The sequence below is a fragment of the Camelus bactrianus genome, chromosome 5, assembly GCF_048773025.1.
Source record: "Camelus bactrianus isolate YW-2024 breed Bactrian camel chromosome 5, ASM4877302v1, whole genome shotgun sequence".
Taxonomy (NCBI): Eukaryota; Metazoa; Chordata; class Mammalia; order Artiodactyla; family Camelidae; genus Camelus; species Camelus bactrianus.
The window spans coordinates 32,622,298-32,634,510 of NC_133543.1; the positions used below are offsets into that span (position 1 = coordinate 32,622,298).

The following is a 12,213-nucleotide window of genomic DNA, read 5'->3' on the forward strand; positions in this document are numbered from 1 at the left end:
ATTTAAGATCATGGATTTAAGAGACCAGTACCAAGCTTGGTGAATGCAGGCACTCAGTAAGTGCTCACTGGAAAAAGGGCAACCCTAGAGGGTTTATCAACAGTTTGAGTAGAAAATGTGAGAAAAAGGAGAGGAAATGGAGAAAAGAAAGGAATATGAAGATAATGTCATGAAAAGCCTCTTTCAAAAATGTGGAAAAGGAAAAATAAAAGATGCCTGATATGTTAACAATTGGTGACAGCAAGGATGGATGTCATAGCAGACATCAGAGTAATGAAGAAGGTAATATTTAAGAATTCCAGTAGGAATCACACAGAACATAGAATTTGGTTCTTCAGCTAGTTATTTCTGGAAATAATATCAATTGTAATAGTAGGTAAGGAATAAATAATACTTAATTGTCATGTAATTCTTCACGGTAGTTATGACATTAGGTGTTATAGATTATCCCTATTTTAAAAATTAAAAAAAAAAAAAGACAACTGAGGTACAGAGAGACTAAGTAAATTGCCTGAGGTCCTACAGCTACTAAGCATCTGAACCAAGCGTTAATTCCAGTCACTCTGGTTCCAGAATGAGGGAGCATAATCTCTACGTTATCCCAAAGGGGATACATCCCACCTAGAAGAATTTCTAGATGACTCAGCTTTGCTGAAGGACTAGTCAGACCTGGCTGGTCTATTGTGGAGAACTATGAAGATATAGCACACCAATGATTTCCTACAGAAATGAATGCACATTTTAGCCAATAAAGTAAGATACTTATTTTTATTTTCTTTAAATAAATTTAAATCCAACAAAGCCCCTATTCTACTTTAGGTAAAGTCAAAATGTTGGGGGACTCCTCTCATCACTAGTCATTACCGTGTATGTTGCTGAGGCCATATGCAATATACATTGCTGAGGTTCCATGTACAGCAGTCTACACAAGTCTAGTGTCTGGACAGCCTCCAGGGCCCCAAGAAGCAGGGGAAAGCTGGAGATTCTAGGAGTCTAGACTTCAGGTCTGGTGTCTTGATTTGCATCACATCCCTTCTATAACATGCTGGCCCCTTCACAGGACTGTGCTACAAACAGTGCCTGATACCCCTGACCTCTCCCCAGGCCAGGGAAGTCTCTTCTCTTCCTCGCTTGCTGGTTCGTCTGGAAGAATTCTCCTCCTTTCTCTCTCTCATCATGACATCCACCAAAGATAATTTCTCAGCAAGTTTTGGCTTTTGCAAATAAGACAACAATGCCTCCACTGTAGAACTGTAAAACTGTGGTTAGGGGCAACACATATAACAAGAAATTGAATCAGTTATTTAAAGCCTTCTTACAAAGGAAACCTCAAACCCGGATGGCTTCACTGGTGAATTCTACTAAACGTTAATAAGGATTAGTCATCATACTTAATAGTAAAAGACTAAATGCTTTCTCTTTAAGAACAAGACAAAGATGTTACTCTTGCCACTTATATTTAACATTTTACTGGAGTTTCTGGCAAGGGTAATTAGGCAAGAGGAAGAAATAAAAGACATCCTGATTAGAAAAGAAAAATTAAAACTCTCAGTATTTGTAGAAGTGGTTGTCTTATATATAGAAAATCCTACAGAATCAGCTAAAATGTTCAGAGCAAATAAATGAGTTCAGCAAGGGTTTAGGGTACAAGATCAAAGTAAAAAATTTAGTTGTATTTCTATATACTGGCAATCTAAAAACAAACTTAAGAAAAAAATTTCACACAAAATAAAATACTTAGAAATAAATTTAGTAATTTATACTCTTTAAGCTAAACAAATATTGTAGAAACAAATTAAGAATGTTTTTTTTTTTTACTTTTTGAATTTTTAAAGATTTTTATTACTTTTTTGTTTTTTGTTGTTTGAGGGGAGAGGTAATTAGGTTTGTTTGTTTGTTTATTTGTTTATTTAATATGGAGTACTGGGGATTGAACCCAGGGCCTCATGCATGCTCAGCACACACGCTACCACTGAGCTATATACTCCCCCTTAAGAATGATATAAATAAATGAGAAGACACCTGATGTTCATGGATCAGAAATTTTCATATTGTTAAGATGGCAATACTCCCCAAATTGATCTACAGATGTAACACAATCTTTATCACAATCCCAATTGGTTTTTTGATAAACTGGCCCTAAAATTTATTCAAGGGACCCAGAAGAGTCAAACCAACCTTGGAAAACAAAAACAAAATTGAAGGACTCACACTTCCTGTTTTAAGAACTTACGACAAACCGACATTAATCAAGACAGTTCTGTACTGGCATAAGGACAAACATAGATAAATGGAGTAGATAAACCTACAGGAAAAAGGGGGAAGGGAAAAGGGAGGAGGGAAAAACACACAAAGCAAAACCCAAATTTCTGCCTTGAAGGAAGTAATTCCGTATATCATCTGCCTATCAGGCCATGACATTTTTTTATGATTTCCTCAGGAATCATTTTAGAATGAATATAATCAATGAGAATAAGTATTTTCCAATTGACATTTGAAAATTGAATAATTCTGTTGCTGCAGAGAAAACAATCAGTATTTCTCTTCTCCACTTTACTGCATTGTTCTCTGTCTGCCTCCCTCACCTCTGACCCCATGGTCAGCCACCTGGCAAACTCTGGAAAGTACGAGCATTAGCTGATTTAAATACACACTTGAAGTATAAGCTATTCATATCCCAAATTATCATGAAGCTCAAAGATTCAGTGGGCCAGAGTATCCCAAAACTATTTCTGCACCCTCTGAAGACAGACCCCGCCAAGTCACCATGTAACCTAGGATTAGAATTTAGAACATGGCAGCGCGATTTGGTAAGAGAGACTACCTAAACTCCAATAATAAAAGTATAGTTCAGCTATTAAAGTTTCTATAAAGTAGCAAGTGTTTTAAAAATTGTGTCTTGAACCAGAACCAGAGATTACTATTTGGGAGAGTTGGGAGGATTTAGTTAAGATTTGAGAAGAAGTGAGGAACATTCAGATATATTTACTTTGAGAGAGTATATAAAAATATATATATATTTTTAAGGAATTTATAAGTAGGAAAATGAGGTGGATTGCTGCTGTTTCAGAAGGGGCAGGGACGGGACAAAACTAAACCAATAATTAATCTTAACAATATATGAGACTGAAGGAAATTAAAGTAAAATGAATACAAGTGACTTGAGTTTATTTTGGAATAGAGACCCTATTTAATAATGAGGCAACTGCCCAGACTGAAAAAAATGTTTGGGGAGGGATGAAGAAAAGTTTATAAAGGCCAAATTTATTGAGCTCTTAAAATATGATCATGTTGGAGTGATTTTCAGAAGTTGTGATTATTAAAACTACTTACTACTTCTCTTCATTTTGAACCTGCCAAATCCTACCAGTTAAAGAGCACACAGCCTAAACTATCATAACAGAATGGAGAGAATCCTCAAAACTTCATTAAATGTCCCCTTAAACACAGTGAATGTATAAAAATCACTTTTTCCTACCTTTCAAATGTTACTTCCATCTTGAAGTGACTAAACTATAATATAGAGTTGTAATGAAAAGAAAAGCTGATAAGTTGCAAATGTTCTAAAGATATTGTGAAATTCATCCCCCATAAGGATCTGTTTCCCACTGTGCCCACCCTCCCCCCGGTATTCTAGCAAATATGGATGATATGAGCTATGGGATGAGAAAAATCCCAGTAAGATCATAATCGAAATATCTAATCATAATTTAAAAAAAAAAAAAAACACCCAAATCAGATAGGTTTCTTCCTCTAAGTTAAAAATACCAGCAGATGAATTTTACCTTTTGGATATTAACATTAAAGAGAATACAGAAGATTGGTGGTAAGGATTGGGGAAAGAAAGCAAGCCAGGACAGAGAGGCAGAGCCACTGTAAATACACTGACAGACTAACAATTAAAAAAACTAAATAGAAGGAAATTGCCTACAAATTTTTACAGGAGAAGGTTAATCTAAAATGACACTAGTCCTGGAAAGGTTAGCTGTCACATTCAATGGCAAGGGCATACAGTGGTCACTGGCTACCTAAGGGGAGAAGTTGGTAAACTACTTTCTCTAGCTCACATACTTTCTGGAAAGATCGGCTCGTTGGTGTCTTTGGCTGGCCTGCATTAGGAAGGCTTCCCAGTCTGGGGAAGGTTTTGTTAACCTAGCTAGCAGCAGGTCCTGATTGGTCATGGGAGAATCTGGGCTAAATGGTATACATTTCCGATGATGTAAAAGTAAATTAGAGAACAGGGCAAGTTATTACACCAGAGAACGTGGGGCAATGGGGAATAATAAAAATCAGGCTACTCTAATTTCCTTTGAACAACTAAATATATACAGGTCATTATTTCCTGTAATCCGCAGGCCTCCCAGTGCAAGTCCTGGCCCTGCCTTAAAGCCTCCGAGACAAAAACAACAAAACGCAGCGTGGAGAGAAATGAAAAAGGCTGCAATGCTATTTAAAGAATGAATTAAATACAGTTTTCAGACGCCGGATTTCTTCTCCTATTGGAATGTTAAATTAGACAACCGAGAAAGAAAACTCACCTTGTTTGAAAAATTCAGATGTTTCCCTAACAGTAATTTCCATTTGTATTCCCTGCAGTCTGTTCCTGTACATCGCTGATGTGGCTGAGCCACATTTTAACTTCACTTGGCCAACGCGGGGTCATAAAGGGAGTCACAGTTTCTTCTTGAATGGGGTTTAGGCTATACTTAACATTATTTCTCTGGAGACAGAGCTTAGTTCTTAATTTCAAGTCTCTGCCAAATTGGTCTATTTTCTCACGACGCACACCATGCCACTTTTATAGGAATGAGGAAGTCTCTTTCCCGGTTTAGGTAGGTCTGTACATCCCTCCCACTCTATGAGGACTTCTAGGTGACTTAGAAGAGAAAAGGCTACTTAGACGATCATGTCATCCTGTGTGTCAGGTTAAGAGAATGAGAAAGATGAAGCCTTTTCCACTGCTTTTGGCTGCAGGGAACCCTTATATCCAAACTACCTGATGGGTTTATTAAATATGCTGATTCTTGGGCATCTCATCAAACTTACTGAGGAGTGAAACCCAGAAATCCTTTTAAATAAGGACCCCAGGTGGTTCTTATAATAAATACTAAAGTTGAAACCCATTGCTAGCCATTCTTTACATTTTCACAAAACTTATCCAAAGGGACTGCTAAGAATCTTCTTTATCATATTTCTATCTGGGGACAGCTAGAACCAAATTCATCATGTCTGTGCCAAGTTTTTACATTATAACATTGTGGAGAATAGGATTTTTCCCCCATGATACTAAATTCTTGTACTAGTAAGTCAGCAGAGTCTTACTGCATTTTCACATGTCCTTAATGTCTCACTCATGGAACGAAGCATAAGCCACGCAGTTTTCTCACGTGGGGATTTTTGGCTTCCAGACAGCTAGACTAGGACAGTGGGGCCGCTGCTGCGTGATGGTAGAGAGAGCTCTCACTCTGGCCTGGAGATACCCAGGTGTTACATGGTCCCAGAAAATCCATCTGGAAAGACTGGAGAGTATTTGGTGATGGCAAAGGTTGAGTTGAGACCCTAGGAAGCTGGCAGTATTGATCTCGGAGTTCAGCTTAAGGGATGGGGGCAGTAAGTGAAAAAGGCAAAGGGAGTGGCCTGGCCAAGAAGATGACAAGAAGCAGTCATCTAATGTGCAGCAGTCCCCTTATCTAAGGTTTTGCTTTCTGTGGTTCTAGTTACCCGGTTAGAAAATATTAAATGGAAAATTCCAGAAATTAGCCATTTGTAAGTTTTAAATCGCACGATGTTCTCAGTAGCATGATGAAGTCTGGAGCCCTCTTGCTCTGTCTCCTCAGGGATGAATCATCCCTTTGTCCAACGTAGCCCCCATTAGTCACTTAGTAGCAGTCTCCTTTATCAGGTTGACCTGCTCAATATCACACTTTCATGTTCAAGTCACCCTTCTTTGACTTACTCAAGGTCTCAGGGTGCAAAGTAGTGATTGCTGGCAACTTAGATATGCCAAAGACAAGCCATAAAGTATTTTCTTTAAGTGAAAAGGTGAATGTTCTTGATTTAACAAGGAAAGAAATCGTATGCTGAGGTGCTAAGATCTATGGCATGAACAGATCATCTATTCATGAAATTATGAAGTGGGAAAAATAAATGTGAGTTAGTTTTGCTGTCACACCTCAAACTGCAAAATTTATGGCCATAGTGCATGATAAGTGCTTAGTTAAGATGGAAGAGGCATTAAATTTGTACACTGAGCTATTTTGATAGAGGGGATGACCACATTCACATAACTTTTATGACAGTATATTTTTATAATTGTTTTATTTGATTATTAGTTATTGTTGTTAGTCTCTTACTGTGCTTGATTTATAAATTAACTTTATCATAGGTATATATGTCTAGGAAAAATATATAGGAAAAGACATAATATATAAGATTTGGTGCTATCCATGGTTTCAGGCGTCTAGCAGGGATCTTGGAATGCATCCCATGTGGATAAGGGGGCACTACTGTATGTCTAAACATGAATTTCTTTACTGTCACATATTTAGATAAATACATGTGTCCCACTTTACCAGGAATAGTCCTGGCTTAGACCTCTTGCCCTAGTGAAGTCATTCATTGTTCCCTTTTCCCAGAGGTGTTCAGTTTGGATAAAAATGGTGTTCATATGTGACAATATCTAGTCCTCTCATTACCTTTGCTGGTCTTAGAAGGAGGCCATAGACTCAGCTTCTATGATTAGAAGATTACCAAGCCCCTTTCAGGCTTTATCATTACTTAGGCTTAGAGCAAGTTTTGATAAGGTGAGAGAAGTAACAGGTCCACGGTTACTAGGCGCGGAGTGGGGGAAGGGTAGCATCCAAGAGAAAGGTGTTAAATAGAAAGGTTGAGGACAAGCCTGCTTCAGGCTACACAGAATTCTGTAAAAGACTCCATTACTTCCGACAGTTATTTTTTCCTTAAAAAAAAAGATTATGTTTGTCATTCAGAGCAAACAAAAGTTTTAGAAATTTTATTTTTAATCAAACCATTGAATATACTTATTTTTATAACTTCCCTTGATTATTAAATAATGATTTTGAATATTAAACAATGTATTTGAAAAATCTCACTTTTATTCTGATTTATCTAGGATTAACATTTCTAGTAATCTTTTCCAGCTCCCCCCCACCATCATCTTTGGTTAGTCTAAATATTATTAATTACATATTAGAAAAAAAAATCCCTACTTTTCCAGAAGATGAAGTTATTCTAGAATCATAGAAAATTACACATCTCTATTTAAAGAAAGTCATAGGTTCTATTAGGTCTGGAAAGCAGAGAAGTAAGCAAAATCAGGGGTTAATATTTAGTATTTTGACATTTGAGTGGGGTGGAAAAGATACTTTCGTAGAACTGAGTTCTGTTGTCACAGCCAGAAAGTGTTTCTGAGAAAATAAACATATACATCCCCTCAAAAAAAAAAAAAAAGAAAAAAGTGAGAACAGGATTTTTTCCCCCTTCTTAATTTGCTGTTTGTTTCTAAAAAAAAAAAAAAAAAAATCCACCCCCGCGTAGGTCACTTGGAATTCATTTTGTCTACATCCTGGACTGCACGTAGGGAGACAGAAAAAAAAGTGCCTGGGATCTGAAAAAGGAATGTGGTAGGGCATGGGAATTGCGATGTCGTGGTGGTCACCAGAGCATATTTTGGCTTGTCTTAAAACAAGCAAGCACCGTCGGACCTTTGGAAGACCAGCAAATTAGCCCCGCTATCGGGCTACCTATCAGAGGCTGGCTGCCTGAGAAAAAGCGTGTGGGTTTGGAGCTGCAGCCTGAGGCGTTGGCAGGCCCTCTGTCAGCCCTGCCTGCCTTCTGACTTCCAGGGCTGCTCAGCGACCTCTGCCCCTATCCGGTGTACTGTTACAGTTCATCTCAATAATTAAACAGTTCGGGGATGGCAAGACTTTTGTGTTGTCAAGAGAAAATCAGGGCAGTGGCTTTTTCTTAATACTGAAATCAGGAGTGTTTGGCTTTAATTATATTAGCTAGTGCCTGTTCATTAATTTTCCCAATCATAGGGAGACATGTTTGCTGGAAAGATTGGCAATGGGTTAAAGTGGTTATTAAGGCAGGGCATTTCAAAGGAAAGGGATCCGAACTCTGACAAAATCAGATGTCTGAAATTTCAATCAAGCGCCCTGGGTTCTGATGGCCCCTTTACTCCTTGAAATAAGACAGCTTCTCTCCCATCTGGAACCCCAAGTTGCTCAGGGAACCAGACTGAGCCATTGGATGCCAGCTCCAAATATGCTGGTTTCTTAATGCCAGAAGAATAAACTGCTCCCTTCAAATGCCCAGTAATTGGTTGATATACCACTCTAGAAAAGTCTCTTATGACCTCACTATTACTCAGTGAAGCTGTCCCACCTCCCCAAATCAAGGGGGAAAAAAAGCAATATAATGTACTTAGTGAAACCAGCAAATTTGCCATTTTTGCTACTTTAGCAGAAATGTTAATACTTCAACTTTTTGTGAGAGATGTCTTAGACATTTTGCTTATTTTTTTTCCCTTTGGAGAGTTTAATGTGTACCTTAATGCCCCCTTTCATTATCGGCCTGGCCTCCTTCCCAGCTCTTCCCTGCTGACTCCAGACCTATCCTGGTTATTTTGTGGTGGTGGCTGGCTCTTGGTCATTCAAACATGTTTGTGGCTTATAAGTGTATCAAATTAGATGCTCCAGTCTCCTAGGTCTCCTCCCTATACCCTGACAAAATTTGTCTGGCTCACAAATCTTCACTGGCCTCCCTATACTTTTTTTTTTCCATCATCTATCTCCTTTGTGAGCATGAGAAATATATGTCTACACACACAAACACACACACACACACACACATATATGCTTACAATGAAAATGGCCAAATTATAATAATTCATAGGTGTCCTACTAACTCTTTTTAATCCTTGAGCATACAGTTCATCCATGAATAGCCTTGATGTTAAAGCTTGCAACCAGTCACGTTGATTATACCGACTCCAGAGAACGAAGCGATGGCGGCAATATCCCTGTATTTCTTTGATGACTAGCTGAAAATTCCAATAGAGATGACTATTAGATTCTGTGTAATACTTCTCATATTTGGTTCTACAGGATTTTTTTCCACTTTGGCTCTAACTCCTGTGGGCTCTTGAGAGCTATGCAGCAGAGTCAAGAATATGGGTTTTGGAGCTAGATAACCTGGGCTCAAATCCTAATCCTGTGTCTTTTTATCTGTAGGACTTTGGTGAAGTTACTGAAGGTCTATTACCATTTTCTCATCTGTAAAATGGACTTGATAGTAGTATCTATCTTAGAGCATTGTTGGCAGGATTAAATGAAGAATACATCTATAGAACAGTGTCTGTCACAAGGTAATAAATGTCAGTTCTTTGCACCATGAGCTAATATTTTTTACAGCATCTAAGACTCTGACTTGTAAATTTTATTTATTTGCTTTTATTCCTTTGCAAATTCTTTAAGAATACAGACTTGAGCTCTTTTCATCGCTGTATCTTTAGTGTAGCATCACAGTGCCTTGTACAAAGTTACTCAATAAACACTTGTTAAACGGATGACGGATGAATGAATGGACAGATGGAAGTAAGGGTATAAAGCATTAGGGTTGGTCCTAAGCCATCATTTTAAGATCATAAGGGGTGTCTCAAGTGATATCTTCTTTCCATGATTTCCTTCATCTGTTCAGCTCGTGTTGCCCTTCCAAGCTTGGACATACTCCAAGCCTTGTTTTTCCTCCCCTGTCTTACCACAGTTTTCCTCTCTTCAGTCCTTCTAAGTGACTGATTATCTAGTTTGATCAGTAAGAGAAAGGGGCTTTATGTGCCATGACTCTCGGATAGCTTGTATGTTTTATCAGATAATTTTTTTTCTCACTGCTTCATTCCAAGGAAGTGACTAATACGGGGATTTCAATAAGGCTATTAGCGAAAGTACTTCTGTAGGAGACTTTTGGACTTTTAAAAAATCATACCCTATAAACATCCGCCTTCTTTACCTGGAACTAAATCTGACCCTGAGCAATATTTTGTTACAATCTAGGAGAGGCTAAATGAACTCCTATTGGATAAGAAGGTAGGGGGCGAACATTGAAAGACCTATGAGGCCACCAGGAAGCCCCCGTGGCATAGGCTGAATTACAGTTTAGCAAGAGGTTAGCACATGTAGTTTAGCCTTCCCACAACCCCCAGGGGAAGTGAAGCCGGAGTGTCAACATGAAATATTTAAGCCTCATATTTTCCAGGTGTACACAAGCCAAATCTCGCAATGATGTTGGCGACTTTTCTGAGTTGCAAAATAATGGAGATATTTTCAAGTGAATGATTCTCTGGCTTTCTTAAGAATATCCTTTATTTCTACTTGTTCTTTCAAACTCAATATTTCAACACTGGTGAAAGGTCAATGTGGAACTCAGACAAGTGTCCCACATCTTGCTGAGGCAACAGGCATACAACGAAGGCTTCCTAAAGCTGAAAACACAATGGATGGAAAAAGAATTGAATAAAAACTCTGAAATTTAATATTCACACTGTTGAGGCATTTATTAGCCAGGTTGGGAATATGTCAATACCAGTTTTCCAAATGCCTGGATAATGGCTGTTGGTTACTAAGAGCATGTTTAGAACACAGTTGAAAGGGTCCTCAAACTACAGGGGTAAGAAGGACACTGCTGGCATCACCTTTTCATTATAAGCAACTCCCACTCATTGTGGATGCCCTGGAGGAAGTTGGTAACAGAAGATGTAGAGGGGAAAGGGAAGGGGATCTTGGGCTCATTCCTGGTGAAAAGTAAGGACTTTTTTTTCAGAGGCAAATGAGAGCTTTATTGCTTGTCAAATAACTGAGTGGTGTGAGTCCTCTCTAGAGTACACCCTGTCCCTTAAAAGCCCTGGTCGGGGCTGGCTTACAGGGCTCTCTCTGGGGAGGAAGGAGTAGTGTTCTCACAGCTTTCTGGAGTTGGGCACAAGGCAACCGTGCAGTGCCCGGTGCAGCGTCTCTGAACATGGCCTGCACCGGGTACCTTGAATTGAGGTGAGGTGGCCAGTGCTTCTGTACACGGTCTGCTGAGGGGAAGTGTCAGAGAGACAGTCAAAGAGGGGAGGGGAAGATCCAGAAATTTAACTCCATAGTTGCAAGGGAGGGAAATAATGATCCCTGGAAGGCATCACTTGCAGAAAGATGAAACACTGTGAGAAATGAGGAAGAGAGAGCAGGTTTATCTATTATTTACCTCATACACTCTGGGCAAAGTTGGCCATGATCTATCACACCATCAGTCCTCTAGTGCAGGTATTTTTGGTCCCCATTTCATAAAAAGAATAAGTTGGCACTTATTGAGGTAAAGTCACAAGACTCATGTCAGTGTTAAATAAAAACAAGTCCAAGATTCCAATGCAAATTGTCTGGCCACACCTGAATATTGTTTGTATTTTGTGCACTTTTTTTCCTGGACGTTCTGCCTATTGGTGAGGGCCTGTGATTTGTTCCTTAGCTTCCTAGGTAAAGGTGGAAACTCTAGAGGGAGTTGCATTATACGGTGAAGAGAAGTCTGCTATGGGAGTGATGGATCCCTCGGTTCTCGTACACACTTTGTCACTAACTAGCTGTGTGCTATTAACCACTAGTCTAGGCTTCTTTCTTCCTCACTGTGAAATGAGGGGCTGGGGACTCAATGTTGTCTTAAGGTAGCTTTTGTTTTCAATATTCTGTGGTTCAATTGAGTTAAATAAAAGTGAACATAAGTAGACAAGGGCCAGGCTTCTAGAAATAATACACTGAGGGACTCCCTAGCGAGTCACTGTTGTTAGGGTCATTAGGAGAAATACTATAAATCAAAATTCCATCTAGAATAACATGTTAGTAGATGCAAAATAAATGACATGAGAATATTGAACAAACACGAAATTTAGAAAACAGATATTTCAAAACTTTTTGGAAAGCATTTGAAGGGAAAAAGAAGGGAAGTCGGTAGGAGAAAGGTTGATTCAAATTTTCCCCCCTTTGGGGAAACAGCTGCATCGCTGATGTTCCCTTCCACGTACCAGAATGGTGTGCTTATTTCAGAGTATGGAACCGCTTGTAGCACCTCCCCCTGCTCTCAATAGTTCCAGCAAGTTGATTATAACCCTTGCTAGGTCATTGCATACTCTTTGTTTATTTTATAACTTGCTCTAAGCAC

General features: G+C 38.9%; 1 long non-coding RNA gene across 1 annotated transcript in view; it reads left to right on the forward strand.

The window, feature by feature from the left end:
• LOC105083375 (uncharacterized) overlaps positions 1-12,213 on the forward strand; it is a 231,078-nt gene that overhangs the window by 70,811 nt on the left and 148,054 nt on the right. The window lies entirely within an intron of this gene.